Here is a 13,476-nt window from a genome sequence, read left to right on the forward strand (position 1 = left end):
CCTATTCTCAACCCAAAGGAAGAAATGTAGAAAAAGGAGGAGGGCAGACCAGACACTCTTGAATGAGTCAAATCCTTCTCACCTCTAGAACTGCACACCTTATGCCAGATGCAACTTGTCTGCTTAAAGGAGCCAGGTAAGAAAACAAAACTTGTTGAGCAGCAACCACAGGTCCAAGAAAAAAGGGTTATAAGGACTCGTGGGCAAAGACCTGAAAGTAGAAAGACAATAAATGGTATTCCTGATGAGACCACATCTATCTTCCCGTCTGACATATTCTTTGGAATGCGATGAAAGACTAAGCCACTGGTACCATACGCTCTTGGGGAAAGTGTACAGGTGACATCGTCGCCATCACCAATTACAAAGTCCAAGGCATAGGGGATCATGAAAGACTCGAAACTGTCAAGAGATGCCGAATGATATAGAGTTCATTATGAAATCCGAAATGGAGTTTAGACATTGATACTGGCCTTTTGAAAGGTGATATTGAAGAAGATCTATGCAAATCATCCATCCTCTTTGTCAATGCTGGAGAGAGGTGCGATGCAATCTTGAGAAAAAAAACTCTGTCTAATGATTCTCGCAAGGACATGCGCCCTAAACAAGAGTCAAATGCTGTCGAGAGACCTGAGGTCCCTGTGATGGCATGACAGAGAGAAGTTTTTCATCAGTAATTGAATCTCAACAGGAGAAAAAAATAATAGTAGTATGTACTTATGTGAAAGTTAGAGAGAATATGAGTCTACATCTTTCACAATTGAATCGAAGAGAAGTAATTCTTGCAATTCTGACCAGAGAAAAAGCCCCGTCAATGACACCAACCAGTGAAGACGGCTCCAATCCCTGGAATGTTACAGAGGACTGAAAAAGTTATGCAGCTATATTTCCATTGCTGCTCAGTGAGAGAGCCAATGCTTGCAAGGAAAACTGTATAGTCTTTCAGCCATGAAGACAAGAAGATTGTAATGCCTGAGGAACTGTTCGTGTGTCACTGGTGCTGAAGGTTGGACCAGGAAGTAACTCCTCGCATTGCCTTGAAAGCCGTGTTGGCAGGTCGGGCGACAGTTGAAGTCTTCCGTCATTTATTCTCAATTCGGGGTGAACAATGTTAGTTGAACACCTTCTGAATTTGAAAAATGTAGAGAGAAGAAAAAAACTGTCAAGTCTGTCAGAAAAAATCATTGTTAGTCACTGCATTGGCCCATGGATCAGGTGTGATGGAGAAGAGGACCTACAGACTTCTGATGTACTGGGGGGGGGTTGTTGTTAAACAGAAAGATGATAAGGAGTCCACTGACATATCTCTGTCTGATGATTCTTGCAAGGGAGTGTGCAGAGCATGAGACAGAAACCATAAACAAGACAAATTCCCCCCAGAGACCTTACGTCTCTGTAATGGCCAGATAGAGAGGTTCCTCATTAGTAGTTAACTCTCGACTGAGGAGAAACAATACTAAAATGAACAATCTCTCCATGAGAAAGCAGTACCTAGCTCCTCACTGGACTTTGGGGGGTGAGTTGCTTGCTAGTGCTACGGGGAATCCCCCGTATTCGCAGATTCCGGATTCACAGACTCGCATATTCACAGATTTCTCTCTGGAACATATCCCCATTATTCGCAGTATTATTCTATGAGAAATATCCACAAATTTCTGTTATTTTATCAATTTCATCATAAAATTCACTTTTTGTGATGAAACTATTAAAAAAACAGGTATAAACTTTTTTACTAGGTTTTTACTTGAGTTTTAACTAACAAAATAGGCAGTTTTAAGCATTTTTATAGGGGTTTCAACTATTCACGGGTTCTAGCTATTCATGGGGAGGTCTGGTACCCATCCCCCATAAATATGGGGAACACTGTACATACCTAGAGCATGTTAACTGCAACAGGAGGGAAATGAAACCCTCTTGGTGATAAATGCCACTACTGTGGTGTTGTTGCTTAACAACACCACTGGGTGCCTCAAAATCTAATCCCAAAATTATCGGAAGGCCCAATAGGCTGCCTCGAGTTTTAGGATATTGATGAGGTGGTAGTACTTATCATCTCAGTCACACACCCAAAGGCAATGGTCCTACATGTACACGCCTATTAGTCGGTTGGTGCATCTGATAACGCATGTTGTGAGGAGAATATATAAGTAGTACATATATATTCAAAGACTCCTGTTGATCGAGCGCCTGGCTAATTCCTTCTCATCACTCAAGAGAGGAAAAGGATTATGAAAGGGGAAGCAGACCTCCTTCATTCTCTGATGAAGAGAGAAAAGGCGAAGCTGTCCCGAAGGGAGGCTTCTATGGAGACAACAGGATACTGAAGATGAATAGCTCTTAGCCAAAATGGCTGTTCCTGAAACGATAACACAGTAGAGGCAGAAGTTCAATGGAAGATGGTGAGACCCGGAAGAAAGCAGGTAGTACTTCTCCTGAAGGATACCTACTGGCAGGTCTTGGCTATTCGTATCAAGTCCAGCAACTCAACAGACAACTCTTCTTTCAAGTACTACAGCAGTCCTTCCTTCTTCCCCATTAGCGAGATGGTTGAAAGAGAAACACATATGTGCACTCTCTCAGAAGATAAGAAGAAGGCTACTATTCACAATCGTCCTTTGCAGCCAACACTCCCTCAGAGAGAGGAAGATCCGAATAAAAGTTCATTTCTGGGCTCAGCTCGTGTCGGATCCTTAATATCATTCTTTCTAGGTAAAATTAATCTAAAATTACCAGAGAAAAACAAAATTAAGAAAATGTCAGTAAAACTGACTCGCTCACTCTATAAAAGAAGTGTCGGTATGAGAATATGGGCGAGTGGGATCACTACCACGAGACATTCACCACTTAGACATTCCAATCAAAATCCCCACTAGAGAGAGCTGATACCAACGGGCGATGCGGCCGCTACTACTACTACTAGGGACGCCACGGACAGCAGCGCCCCTAGCGGTCATCCTTAATAATTAGCAGTTCGCGTTGTACGCATTTTTCTTCGTGTGCTATTTTTCTTTGGATTTATCTCTTTTTCCATCATGGAACGTGCTGCCATCGCATCGGCTAAGTTAAGTGCCTCATAAGTAGTATTTTACCGTATTTTAGTCTTCCAGAGACCAGTATTTTCCTTCTAATAGGTCATATACGGTTTCCCGGTCGACTCGTGGCGGCGCCATGCTGCCTCATGTTAAGAATTCCCGGTCTTCTATACTGGGACTTCTTATACTTATGGGCTTACTATATCACGTTCATCGTTTTTTACATCGCCTTTTTAGCTAGGTTAGCCCGTTTACCATTTCTCTTAGTTTGGTATTTAGGGCTATTCTGTGTTTCTGGCCCAGCATCCCGGCTCTTGCTCTTCATCGGCTATCGCTGGCTCCGAGTAGTCTTCTGTTCCTCGGAACAGTTTGCCTCCTCCTGGGCTTCTTTTTCTTTTACTAAAAGTGTCTTTTCCACCTTTTACGATGTAATTTTAGTTCTATTTAGGGTGTTAGGCTAGCCTAGGTGCATGTCCCATGTATTGGTACAGCCTGGTTCACGTGGCCCTTCCACGGTTGTGTTGCTATCGCGGCTTAGGCCACTTGCGGTCACGTGTCCCATCGCACCTTACCCTTCCCCTTCCCTCCCTACCAGGTATAGGGAGGGGTCTGGGGGACCCCTTGGTTGCCATGACAACCTCAGTAGCCTTCCTCCCTCCTTCTCTGAGGAGGCCAGGGGTTCTCCCAGCTGGGGTATAGGGCGACCACTTGTTTCGGGTACCGGGTCACCGAGCGGGTAGTTGTTGGGACGGGGAGGAGTAGGCCACCCCCCCCCCTCTCTCTCTCCCGCCACGTTACGCCGGGGGAACCCCCCCCCAGTTGCTCAGTCCACCTTTCCCCAATATACGAACGGAGCCTTCCGCCGCAGCCGGGGCACCTTTGGTTATAGTTCGCTGGCTCCGCCAGCGGGCGGGGTGGTCACTACTAGTGGTCTATTGCTTGCCTACTATATCCTTCCCTTTTTTCCCCGCTACCGGAGGAGAGCTTGCTTCTTACCCGGGCACTCTTCTAGTAGACGGGGGGAAAAGTTTGATATTTATTTCGTTATTTTTAAGGATATACCCTAATTTTACGATGAATTTTAGTATTATATAACTGTGTGTATACCATCTCCGTCGTTTTCCGTCGTGGTTTCATATTTCACCACCACATCTGGTTGGATTCTTTCTCTTGTCTCCGGCGTAGCCTTGGACAAACTCCAACCATCTTGTTACCACACGTATTATGGCGGGGCTCTGGTTTAATCTAACTTTCTCGCTCCGGCATGCAGCGGAGCAATTGTTAGGCTGTAAGTGTTCTCCTGATACTTATGTATCTTTCCACTTACAGGCTACCAACTGTCAGGTCCTAGGGTGCAATGCGACTTTGTACGACCCCTGCGCCCACGATGAGTGCAGATCTCACGCCCCGTGTGCCACGACTCACAACACCATGATCGTCTGGCACCCGGAAGCCTGCGCCATCTGTTACGACCTTGTCAGTCAGCTGGTGGTGGGTGGGGGGGGGGGGGGGGGGGGGGGGGGGGGGGGGGGGGGGGGGGGGGGGGTAAGTCGATGGTAGACTTCTTTACGTATTACTAACAACACTTAATCATAAGCTTGTTAACCCCGTCCCCGCCACTAGAAGCTTCATTTCGCCTTCTCTTTCAGGCTGCCGGTGTGAGGGAAGTCGCCCTAGCAACCCTGAAGGCTTGGGTGGGCGGCTTCGGGAAGAACGCCGCCAAGGGCCAGCCATACATCTTGGACAAGAAGCTGGCCGTTCAGATCTTCCCCGGCGGCAAGTCAACAGGATATGTTGACCCCATCTCTGCAGCCCCTCTCATCGCCTCCATCCAGCAAGAGGTGCAGCAGTCGTTCGGGGCCGTGGCCACGCAGGAGCCGGTCCCAGACGTCGCAACCTTGGACCTTAATATTGAGCCTATGGCGGTAGGTGCGGAGGATTTGTTGGTTGAGGTAGGTGTGTCGGGTGCCCAAGGTCTTTCCTTGGGCGCTCCTGGATCATTCTCCTGTCCCTTCTTCTACTGCTTCTTTCCAAGGCTTTTCGGGATCTGAGATCCCTACCCGCTCTCCCGCTCTCTCTGTACCCCCAAAGGTGAAGGGACAGAGAGAACCGAAGACCCTCGTTAAGACGACTTCTAAAAAGTCGTCGTTGTCTTCTTCAGCTAAGAAGTCTTCGACTTCCTATGCTGACGCGGGTGAAGGCTAAGCCGAGCTCTTCCTACTCAAAGAGCTCTAGAAGCAAGGCTTCTAAGGAGAAGGCTCGCGCTCCTGCTGAGCCAATGTCTTCTCCGGCCTCCACCGCATCCACCCCGGCAACGCCGGTTGGAGTAGCGGGACCAAGCACCTTTGATTCCACTGCCTTCTCAGCAGTGGTGATGCAACAGGTAGGAGAGATGGTAGGCTCACAGGTCTCCGCCCTCGGAACCAAGTTCGAACAGATGTTCACACAACTGTCGAGCACTTTGAGTCAGTCGGGCCAGTCCATCCAAGATCTCTCTAACAGAGTTAGAGAGAATGAGGACCGAGTAGCTGGGCTTGCTCAGGCTCCTCATCCAGTCTCCCCAGTTGCAAGTGCTGGTATTCTCCAGCTACCTCCTTATGAGTCGCTACCAGCCTTCTCCATGGAGAACCCATGGAGAGTGGCCGCTTACGCTCCATTTAAGGATGGTATGATCTCTGTCCCGGAGTGTGGAACTCGAAGGATTGAGGACTTCGAGTTTTATCCTCCGGGATTGACGCAGCCTTTCATTGGATATGCTAGGCTGACCGTAGCGGCCCTCACTAGGGAGGACAAGATCTCCAGAGAGACTGCTCTATAGTAGAGAGCACGCTCAGCGGGAATGGGTTCACTGCCTTGAGGACTGGGAGTGTACCAATACTAAGCTCCAGGCTTTCAAGAGTCCTTTTACTATTTTTGCGACGGAGGAGGAGGCTTCTCTTCCGTTCGCTACCAAAATAGTGGAAGCGATTCTTCAGGCAGTCCTCAAGGATGAGCCCATGCCACAACTTAGGGAAGCGGATTCTACTTCTCCGCTCTTTCCAGCCTTCGGAGAATTGTGGGAGAACTTGCCTGCCACTTTCACGCTTGGTAAGCTCAAACCGGACTGTGCAATGGACCAGTTTGGCGAAAAGCTCCCAAGGCTGCCTGATACCTTGATCCAGGCAGAGTTCGACGCTCGAACTAGGTTTGGCAGATCCCTCAATTCTCTAATTATCACGGAGATGGCTGCTCTATCGTATGGCACAGAACCTCTATTTAAGATTCTGGCCAAGTCCCAGCTTCAAACGGTTCAGACGGATGCTTTCGACTTCTTCCAAGCTAGGAGGAACTGCCGAAAGCACGTTCTGCAGGAATGCACTATTAGGCACGAACCTAATAGACTCCTGGCTTCCAGCATGTGGGGAGCGGACCTCTTCCCAGAGTCCGCTGTGAATGAGGTGCACCATGAGGCTGCTAGGCTCAACCAGAGCCTTAGAGCTAGGTGGGGTATCTCCTCTAAGAGGAAACAAGAATCCGCCCCCGCTGCTGGTAAGAAACTAAAGAAGTCTGGTAAAAGGTTCCAGCCTTACCAAAAACATCAGCAGCAGCAGCAATTCGTTCAGGCCGTCCCAGTTACCCAACAGGGACAACCTTCAACCTCTAAACAGACCCAACCCATCCTCCTGTTGTCTCCTCAGTCGCAACCCTCGACCTCCTACACACTCTCGCCGGCCTTCAACCCTATGTATGAAGGTCAGGCTTACCCTCCCTTTAATAGGCAGTCGAGAGGTAGCAGAGCGAGAGGCCACTTTCGCCAGCGTGGCACAGGGAGAGCGACAAGGGGTAGGCAGTTCAGAGGAGGGCGTGGAGGTCAACCCGCCCAACAACAGTGAGGCTCCCCAGGTAGGAGGGAGGCTGTTCCTCTTCCGTCACAGGTGGGGGTTCAGCAATTGGGCACAGAGCATAGTGTCCAAGGGATTGGGTTGGAGTTGGATCAAAGATCCTCCTCCAATCAAATCATTCTATCAAGTACCATCCAAGGAATTGACAGATTATGCGGAGGAACTCCTTCAGAAAGGAGCTATTGCGAGAGTCAAGCATCTAAAATTTCAAGGTCGCTTATTCAGCGTGCCAAAGAAAGGCTCAACAAAAAGAAGGGTAATCTTAGACTTGTCAAGGCTAAACTCTTTCATTCGTTGCGACAAGTTCAAAATGCTTACCATCTTACAGACGCATACTATCATATCCCTATAGCCAGACACTTCCGCCCATTCCTAGGATTCAGACTAGGAAATCAGACATTCTCATTCAAAGTGATGCCCTTCGGTCTGAATGTAGCCCCCAGGGTATTCACGAAAATAGCAGAAGTAGTGGTTCAACAATTGAGAACTCAGGGGATAATGGTAGCAGCATACCTCGACGATTGGTTGATCTGGGCACCAACAGTCGAGGAATGTCTCAAAGCCACGAAAAAGGTAGTTCAATTTCTGGAACATCTGGGGTTCCAGATAAACAAAACGAAATCCAGACTTACTCCAGAGTCTCGTTTCAGTGGCTAGGAATCCAATGGGATTTGTCTTCCCACAATCTGTCAATTCCAGTGGTCAAACGAAAAGAAATAGCCAAGTCTGTGAAACAATTTCTCAAATGCAAACAAACATCAAGGAGAAGCCAGGAAAGAATCCTAGGTTCTCTTCAGTTTGCTTCAGTGACAGACATCCTCCTGAAAGCAAGGCTGAAAGATATAAACCGAGTTTGGCGATCGAGAGCAAACGCCAAATCTCGAGACAAGTTGTCAGTAATTCCACAGATCCTTCGCAATCAACTCCGTCCATGGACAAAAGTGAAGAACCTGGCCAAACGGGTACCCCTTCAATATCCCCTTCCAGTGTTAACCATTCACACGGATGCCTCCCTGTCCGGGTGGGGGGGATATTCTCAATTCAAACAAGTTCAGGGGACTTGGTCAGTTCAGTTCCGCCAGCTCCACATAAACGTTTTGGAAGCAATGGCAGTATTTCTTACCCTGAAGAGACTTCTTCCCCCGAAAAAGTCTCATCTAAGACTAGTTTTTGGACAGTGCAGTGGTAGTTCATTGCATCAACAGGGGAGGGTCCAAATCCAAACATGTGAACCATGTCATGATAGCCATCTTTGCACTAGCAGACAAACACAAATGGCATCTGTCCGCCACTCACCTGGCGGGGGTAAGAAATGTGATAGCAGACGCTTTGTCCCGGTCGGTCCCTCTGGAATCAGAATGGTCCCTAGACGACAGGTCATTCCAGTGGATATGTTGGAGAGTCCCAGGTCTCCAAGTAGATCTCTTCGCTTCACAAGCAAACCACAAGCTCCCTTGCTATGTGGCCCCCAACCTGGACCCTCTGGCTTATGCCACGGACGCTCTGTCGTTAGATTGGAATCAGTGGAGAAAAATTTATGTCTTTCCTCCAGTGAATCTTCTCTTGAAAGTCTTGAGCAAGCTGAGGACTTTCAAGGGACTAGTAGCCCTGATTGCTCCAGACTGGCCCAAGAGCAACTGGTATCCTCTGCTTCTGGAATTTCTTGGGTCTCCGACCTCAACGGATTCCCAATCCCAAGCTGTCACAATCAGTACAAATGAGGACTGTGTTCGCTTCCTCAGGAATTCTTCAGACCCTAACTTTATGGACTTCATGAAGTTTGCGGCTAATAAAGATGCTAACATTGATCCACAAAACATCCTCTTCCTAGAATCAGATAAGAGAGAGTCAACTATTAGACATATGACTCAGCTGTTAAAAAATTAGCATCCTTCCTGAAAGAATCAAACACTACAACCATGACAGTTAACTTAGCTATATCCTTTTTCAGATCCTTGTTTGAAAAAGGTTTAGCAGCTAGCACTATTACTACTCATAAATCGGCTTTGAAGAAGATCTTTCAGTTGGGTTTCCAGATAGATCTGACTGAATCTTACTTTACGTCTATCCCTAAAGCCTGTGCTAGACTTAGACCTTCTCAAAGGCCTACTACAGTCTCATGGTTCTTAAATGATGTCCTCAAACTAGCATCAGATACTGACAACTCGTCTTGTACATTCATAATGCTTCTTAGAAAGACATTATTCTTATTAAGCCTAGCTTCAGGAGCTAGAATTTCAGAACTGTCGGCTCTATCCAGAGATGCGGGTCATGTGGAATTCCTCCCCTCAGGAGAAGTTCTGCTTGCTCCGGATCGTAGTTTTTTGGCTAAAAATGAGGATCCTCTTGCAAGGTGGGCTCCTTGGAAAGTCATCCCACTTCTGCAAGATCCTTCTCTCTGCCCAGTATCAACTTTAAGAGCCTTTCTATCTCGCACATCCTCAAGATCCTCAGGTTCTCTCTTCATGAGAGAAAAAGGTGGTACTTTATCAGTAAAAGGTATTAGACAACAGATCCTTTACTTCATTAAACAAGCCAATCCTGATTCATTTCCAAAAGCACATGACATCAGGGGAGTAGCCACCTCAATTAACTACTTTCAACATATGAACTTTGAGGATCTTAAAAAGTATACTGGATGGAAATCTCCGACAGTCTTTAAACGTCACTATCTAAAGTCCTTGGAATCTTTAAAATTTTCTGCAGTAGCAGCAGGAAACATTGTTTCTCCTGATACTGTATAGTAGTCATAGTATAGATCCAGGCCTCCTTTCTACCTACCTCGTCCAACATGCCTCACCCTATCGCCATGCTACTCGGATATTCTAGCCTTAGCCGCTGAGATCATATTGGTGGATTGTCCCTTATTTTTTTGCTAGGGACATCCACACTATGTACTTATAATGTACTTCAGTGTACCTACCCTTATTTTTATGCTAGGGTAGGACACAATGTGTTTGTATATTATGTAAATACATTATTTAAGTGAATCTATTTTGTTAAATTGCATTGAATTATTGTATTTTACTATGTTTAATATAAGTTAATTTTAAGTACTTTATATTATTGGCTTTCTTTTATATCATTGTTTACAATAAGTTAGCTTTAAGTACTTAGTTTATATTCTGTATATACCTGATTCACTTATATTATATCCCTCTTTTTTACAACTGATTTTCATTTGCCCTTTTTTCCCATCTTGTCTGTTTCTCTGGTACTCTTTCATAGGCCGACACGAGCTGAGCCCAGAAAAGGGATTTTGACGTAGGAAAAATCTATTTCTGGGTGATTGGCTCGTGTCGCCCTATGAAACCCACCCTGTATTTGCTTGCCCCCCCTGCAGGACAAGATGTTCATAGATTAAGGATGACCGCTAGGGGCGCTGCTGTCCGTGGCGTCCTAGTAGTAGTAGTAGCGGCCGCATCGCCCGTTGGTATCAGCTCTCTCTAGTGGGGATTTTGATTGGAATGTCTAAGTGGTGAATGTCTCGTGGTAGTGATCCCACTCGCCCCTATTCTCATACCGACACTTCTTTTATAGAGTGAGCGAGTCAGTTTTACTGACATTTTCTTAATTTTGTTTTTCTCTGGTAATTTTAGATTAATTTTACCTAGAAAGAATGATATCAAGGATCCTTTCATAGGGCGACACGAGCCAATCACCCAGAAATAGATTTTTCCTACGTCAAAATCCCTTTTTCAAGGGTCAAGACAACTTTGGGACTTACAAAACTGGAGATCTGAATTAGGACAATGTCCCTTTTCTTAGCACCAGAATTGCCTACAGGTTGCAGACTGGTGCTGGGTAGGGATGAAATCTCATAAGGGACTGTCTTGAGGCAAACCACAGCAGTGTCCTCGAGGCTTGCTGTTTATTGTTGCGAGAGGGAATACCCTTCGTGGCAACAAGAAACAGCGCGAGACTCGAGATTGGTAAAGAAGAATTGCTCCTGTTGCAGCAGCAGAGGGGAAGAGAGCTTGATTGGGTGTCTTGAAACTCAGAACAAACTCCTTGTCCTGAAAAAATGTATTCATCTAGTCGAGAACACCCTTAAAAATGATATTGTTAAGATACAATAAAGTTTGTTCATACTTACCTGGCAGATATATATATAGCTGTATTCTCTGAAGTCCGACAGAATTTCTAAAAACTTACGACACACGTAGTGGGAGTAGGGTGGTTAGTACCCATTCCCGCCGCTGGGAGGCGGGTATCAGGAACCATTCCCATTTTCTATCAGATTTCTATCTCCACTGTCTCCTGAGGGGAGGTGGGTGGGTACTTTAAATATATATATCTGCCAGGTAAGTATGAACAAACTTTATTGTATCTTAACAATATCATTTTGTTCATGAAACTTACCTGTCAGATATATATATAGCTGAATCCCACCTTTGGCGGTGGGAGAGACAGAAAAGGATTTTTAGGAAACATATACATGTAGATGATTGACATCTTGGTTCCTTACCTGTTAGCATAGCTGACTTCGTGATTACTGTCACCCAAGCCTGCATCTGCTTCACTAGAGTTACCAACAAGGTAGAGACCTGTGTAGTTGGTGCGCTCTAGATGATCTGTCAACGGGGACGTGACCACAATGTGACTAGACCATGACCATACTTCTGAGGGCAACGAGGCAAAACCACCACCTAAGTTAGCCTAACAAAATACTCCCACATAAAAAGGCTAATAGAAGGGAAGTCCGCATTCGGCGGCCGACCCTACAACCATAAACCAAACAAAGACTAAAAACTCACCTACCCTTTTCTATGGGAAAGGATGAGTGCTACCTCCTGCCCCCAAAATAGTGTCTGCGGCGACGTATGGCCCAAGAGAGTAACAGTTTTCGTACGTCGTTCTCACCTCCCGTAGGTAGTGCGAGGCGAACACCGAGTTACTCCCCCAAAAAAAGGCACTCAAAATGTCTTTGAGGGCCATATTTTTCTGGAAGGCTATCGAGGTCAAAATAGCCCTCACTTCGTGAGCGTTAACTCTCAACATTCTAAAGTCACTATCCTTGCAAGATGAGTGAGCCTCCTTTATGGTGTTCCTTAAAAAGAATGCCAGCGCATTCTTGGACATGGGCATATCTGGTCTCTTGACCGAACACCATAAGTTCTCCGCAGAACCTCTACAATTCCTTGTTCTCCGAAGGTATTCTCTTAGAGCCCTGACAGGACACAGGACTCTTTCTGGCTCTTGACCAATGATCTCTGCCATACCCTTGATCTCGAACGCCTTAGGTCAAGGGTTGGAGGGGTTGTCATTCTTAGCCAGAAACGTCATTCCCAAAGAGCAGACCGCATTATGCCCTTTGAAGCCGACGTGCTTACTAATAGCTTGTATCTCGCTAACTCTCTTCGCTGTCGCCAGAGCAGTTAGGAATACAGTCTTCTTCGTCGAGTCTCGCAAAGACACAGTGTGAAGAGGTTCAAAGCGACTTGACATTAAAAACTTCAGGACCACGTCTAAGTTCCAAGAAGGCAACTTAGGTAGAGGCATCTTGGTGGTCTCAAAAGATCTCAATAGATCATGGAGATCTTTGTTATTAGCTAGGTCTAGACCTCTATGGCGAAAAACCACAGATAAAACACTTCTGTAGCCCTTAATGGTCGACACTGCAAGCTTCAAATCTTGTCTGAGATAAAGTAGGAAGTCGGCGATCTGGCTCACAGAGGTCGTGGTAGAGGAAACTCCTTTCTTCTTACACCAGCTCCTAAAAGCTGCCCACTTCGATTGGTACACCGCGATTGATGATGGTCCTCCTCGCGTGGGCGATACTTTTAGCCACAGTTTCAAAAAACCTCTCGCTCTGGCCAGCTTCTGGATAGTCTGAACGCAGTCAGACTCAGAGCGGAGAGGTTTTTGTGGTACCTCTCGAAGTGGGGCTGTTTGAGTAGATCTCTCCTTAAAGGAAGAGATCTCGGAAAATCTACCAGGAAAGACATCACCTCTGTGAACCAGTCCGCTGCGGGCCAAAAGGGGGTGATTAACGTCAACCTCGTCCCTTCCGAAGCTGCGAACTTTCTTATCACTTCCCCCAGAATCTTGAAGGGGGGAAATGCTAGAGATCTAGGCCCGTCCAATCCCATAAAAGGGCGTCTACTGCTACTGCTCCCGGATCGAGAACCGGGAGCAGTAAAGAGGAAGTCTCGCCAGGTTATTGATGTCGCGAAAATGTCCACCAAAGGACATCCCCAAAGACCCCACAGCTCCTGGCATACGTCCTGATGGAGGGTCCACTCTGTTGGCAGCAATTGTCCTTGTCGACTGAAGAGATCCGAACGGACGTTCTCTACTCCGGCAATGAACCTTGTTAAGATCGTGACTTCTCTCGCCTTCGCCCAAAGAAGAATCTCTTTCGCTAGAACGAACAGGGAGCGAGAGTGCATTCCTCCTTGCTTCTTCAAGTATGCCAGGGCTGTGGTGTTGTCCGAGTTGACTTGGACTACGCGACGGGAGACTTTGTCTTGAAAGAACCGGAGCGCTAACTGAACCGCTGACAGCTCTTTGAAGTTGATATGCCAGGCTACCTGTTCCCCTCTCCAGGTGCCTGACACTTC

At 46.6% G+C, this 13,476-nt stretch overlaps 1 protein-coding gene across 1 annotated transcript in view; it reads right to left on the minus strand.

The window, feature by feature from the left end:
* LOC135199687 (centrosomal protein of 76 kDa-like) overlaps nt 1-13,476 on the minus strand; it is a 116,651-nt gene that overhangs the window by 23,827 nt on the left and 79,348 nt on the right. The window lies entirely within an intron of this gene.

Source organism: Macrobrachium nipponense, chromosome 26 (assembly GCF_015104395.2).
Source record: "Macrobrachium nipponense isolate FS-2020 chromosome 26, ASM1510439v2, whole genome shotgun sequence".
Taxonomy (NCBI): domain Eukaryota; kingdom Metazoa; phylum Arthropoda; class Malacostraca; order Decapoda; family Palaemonidae; genus Macrobrachium; species Macrobrachium nipponense.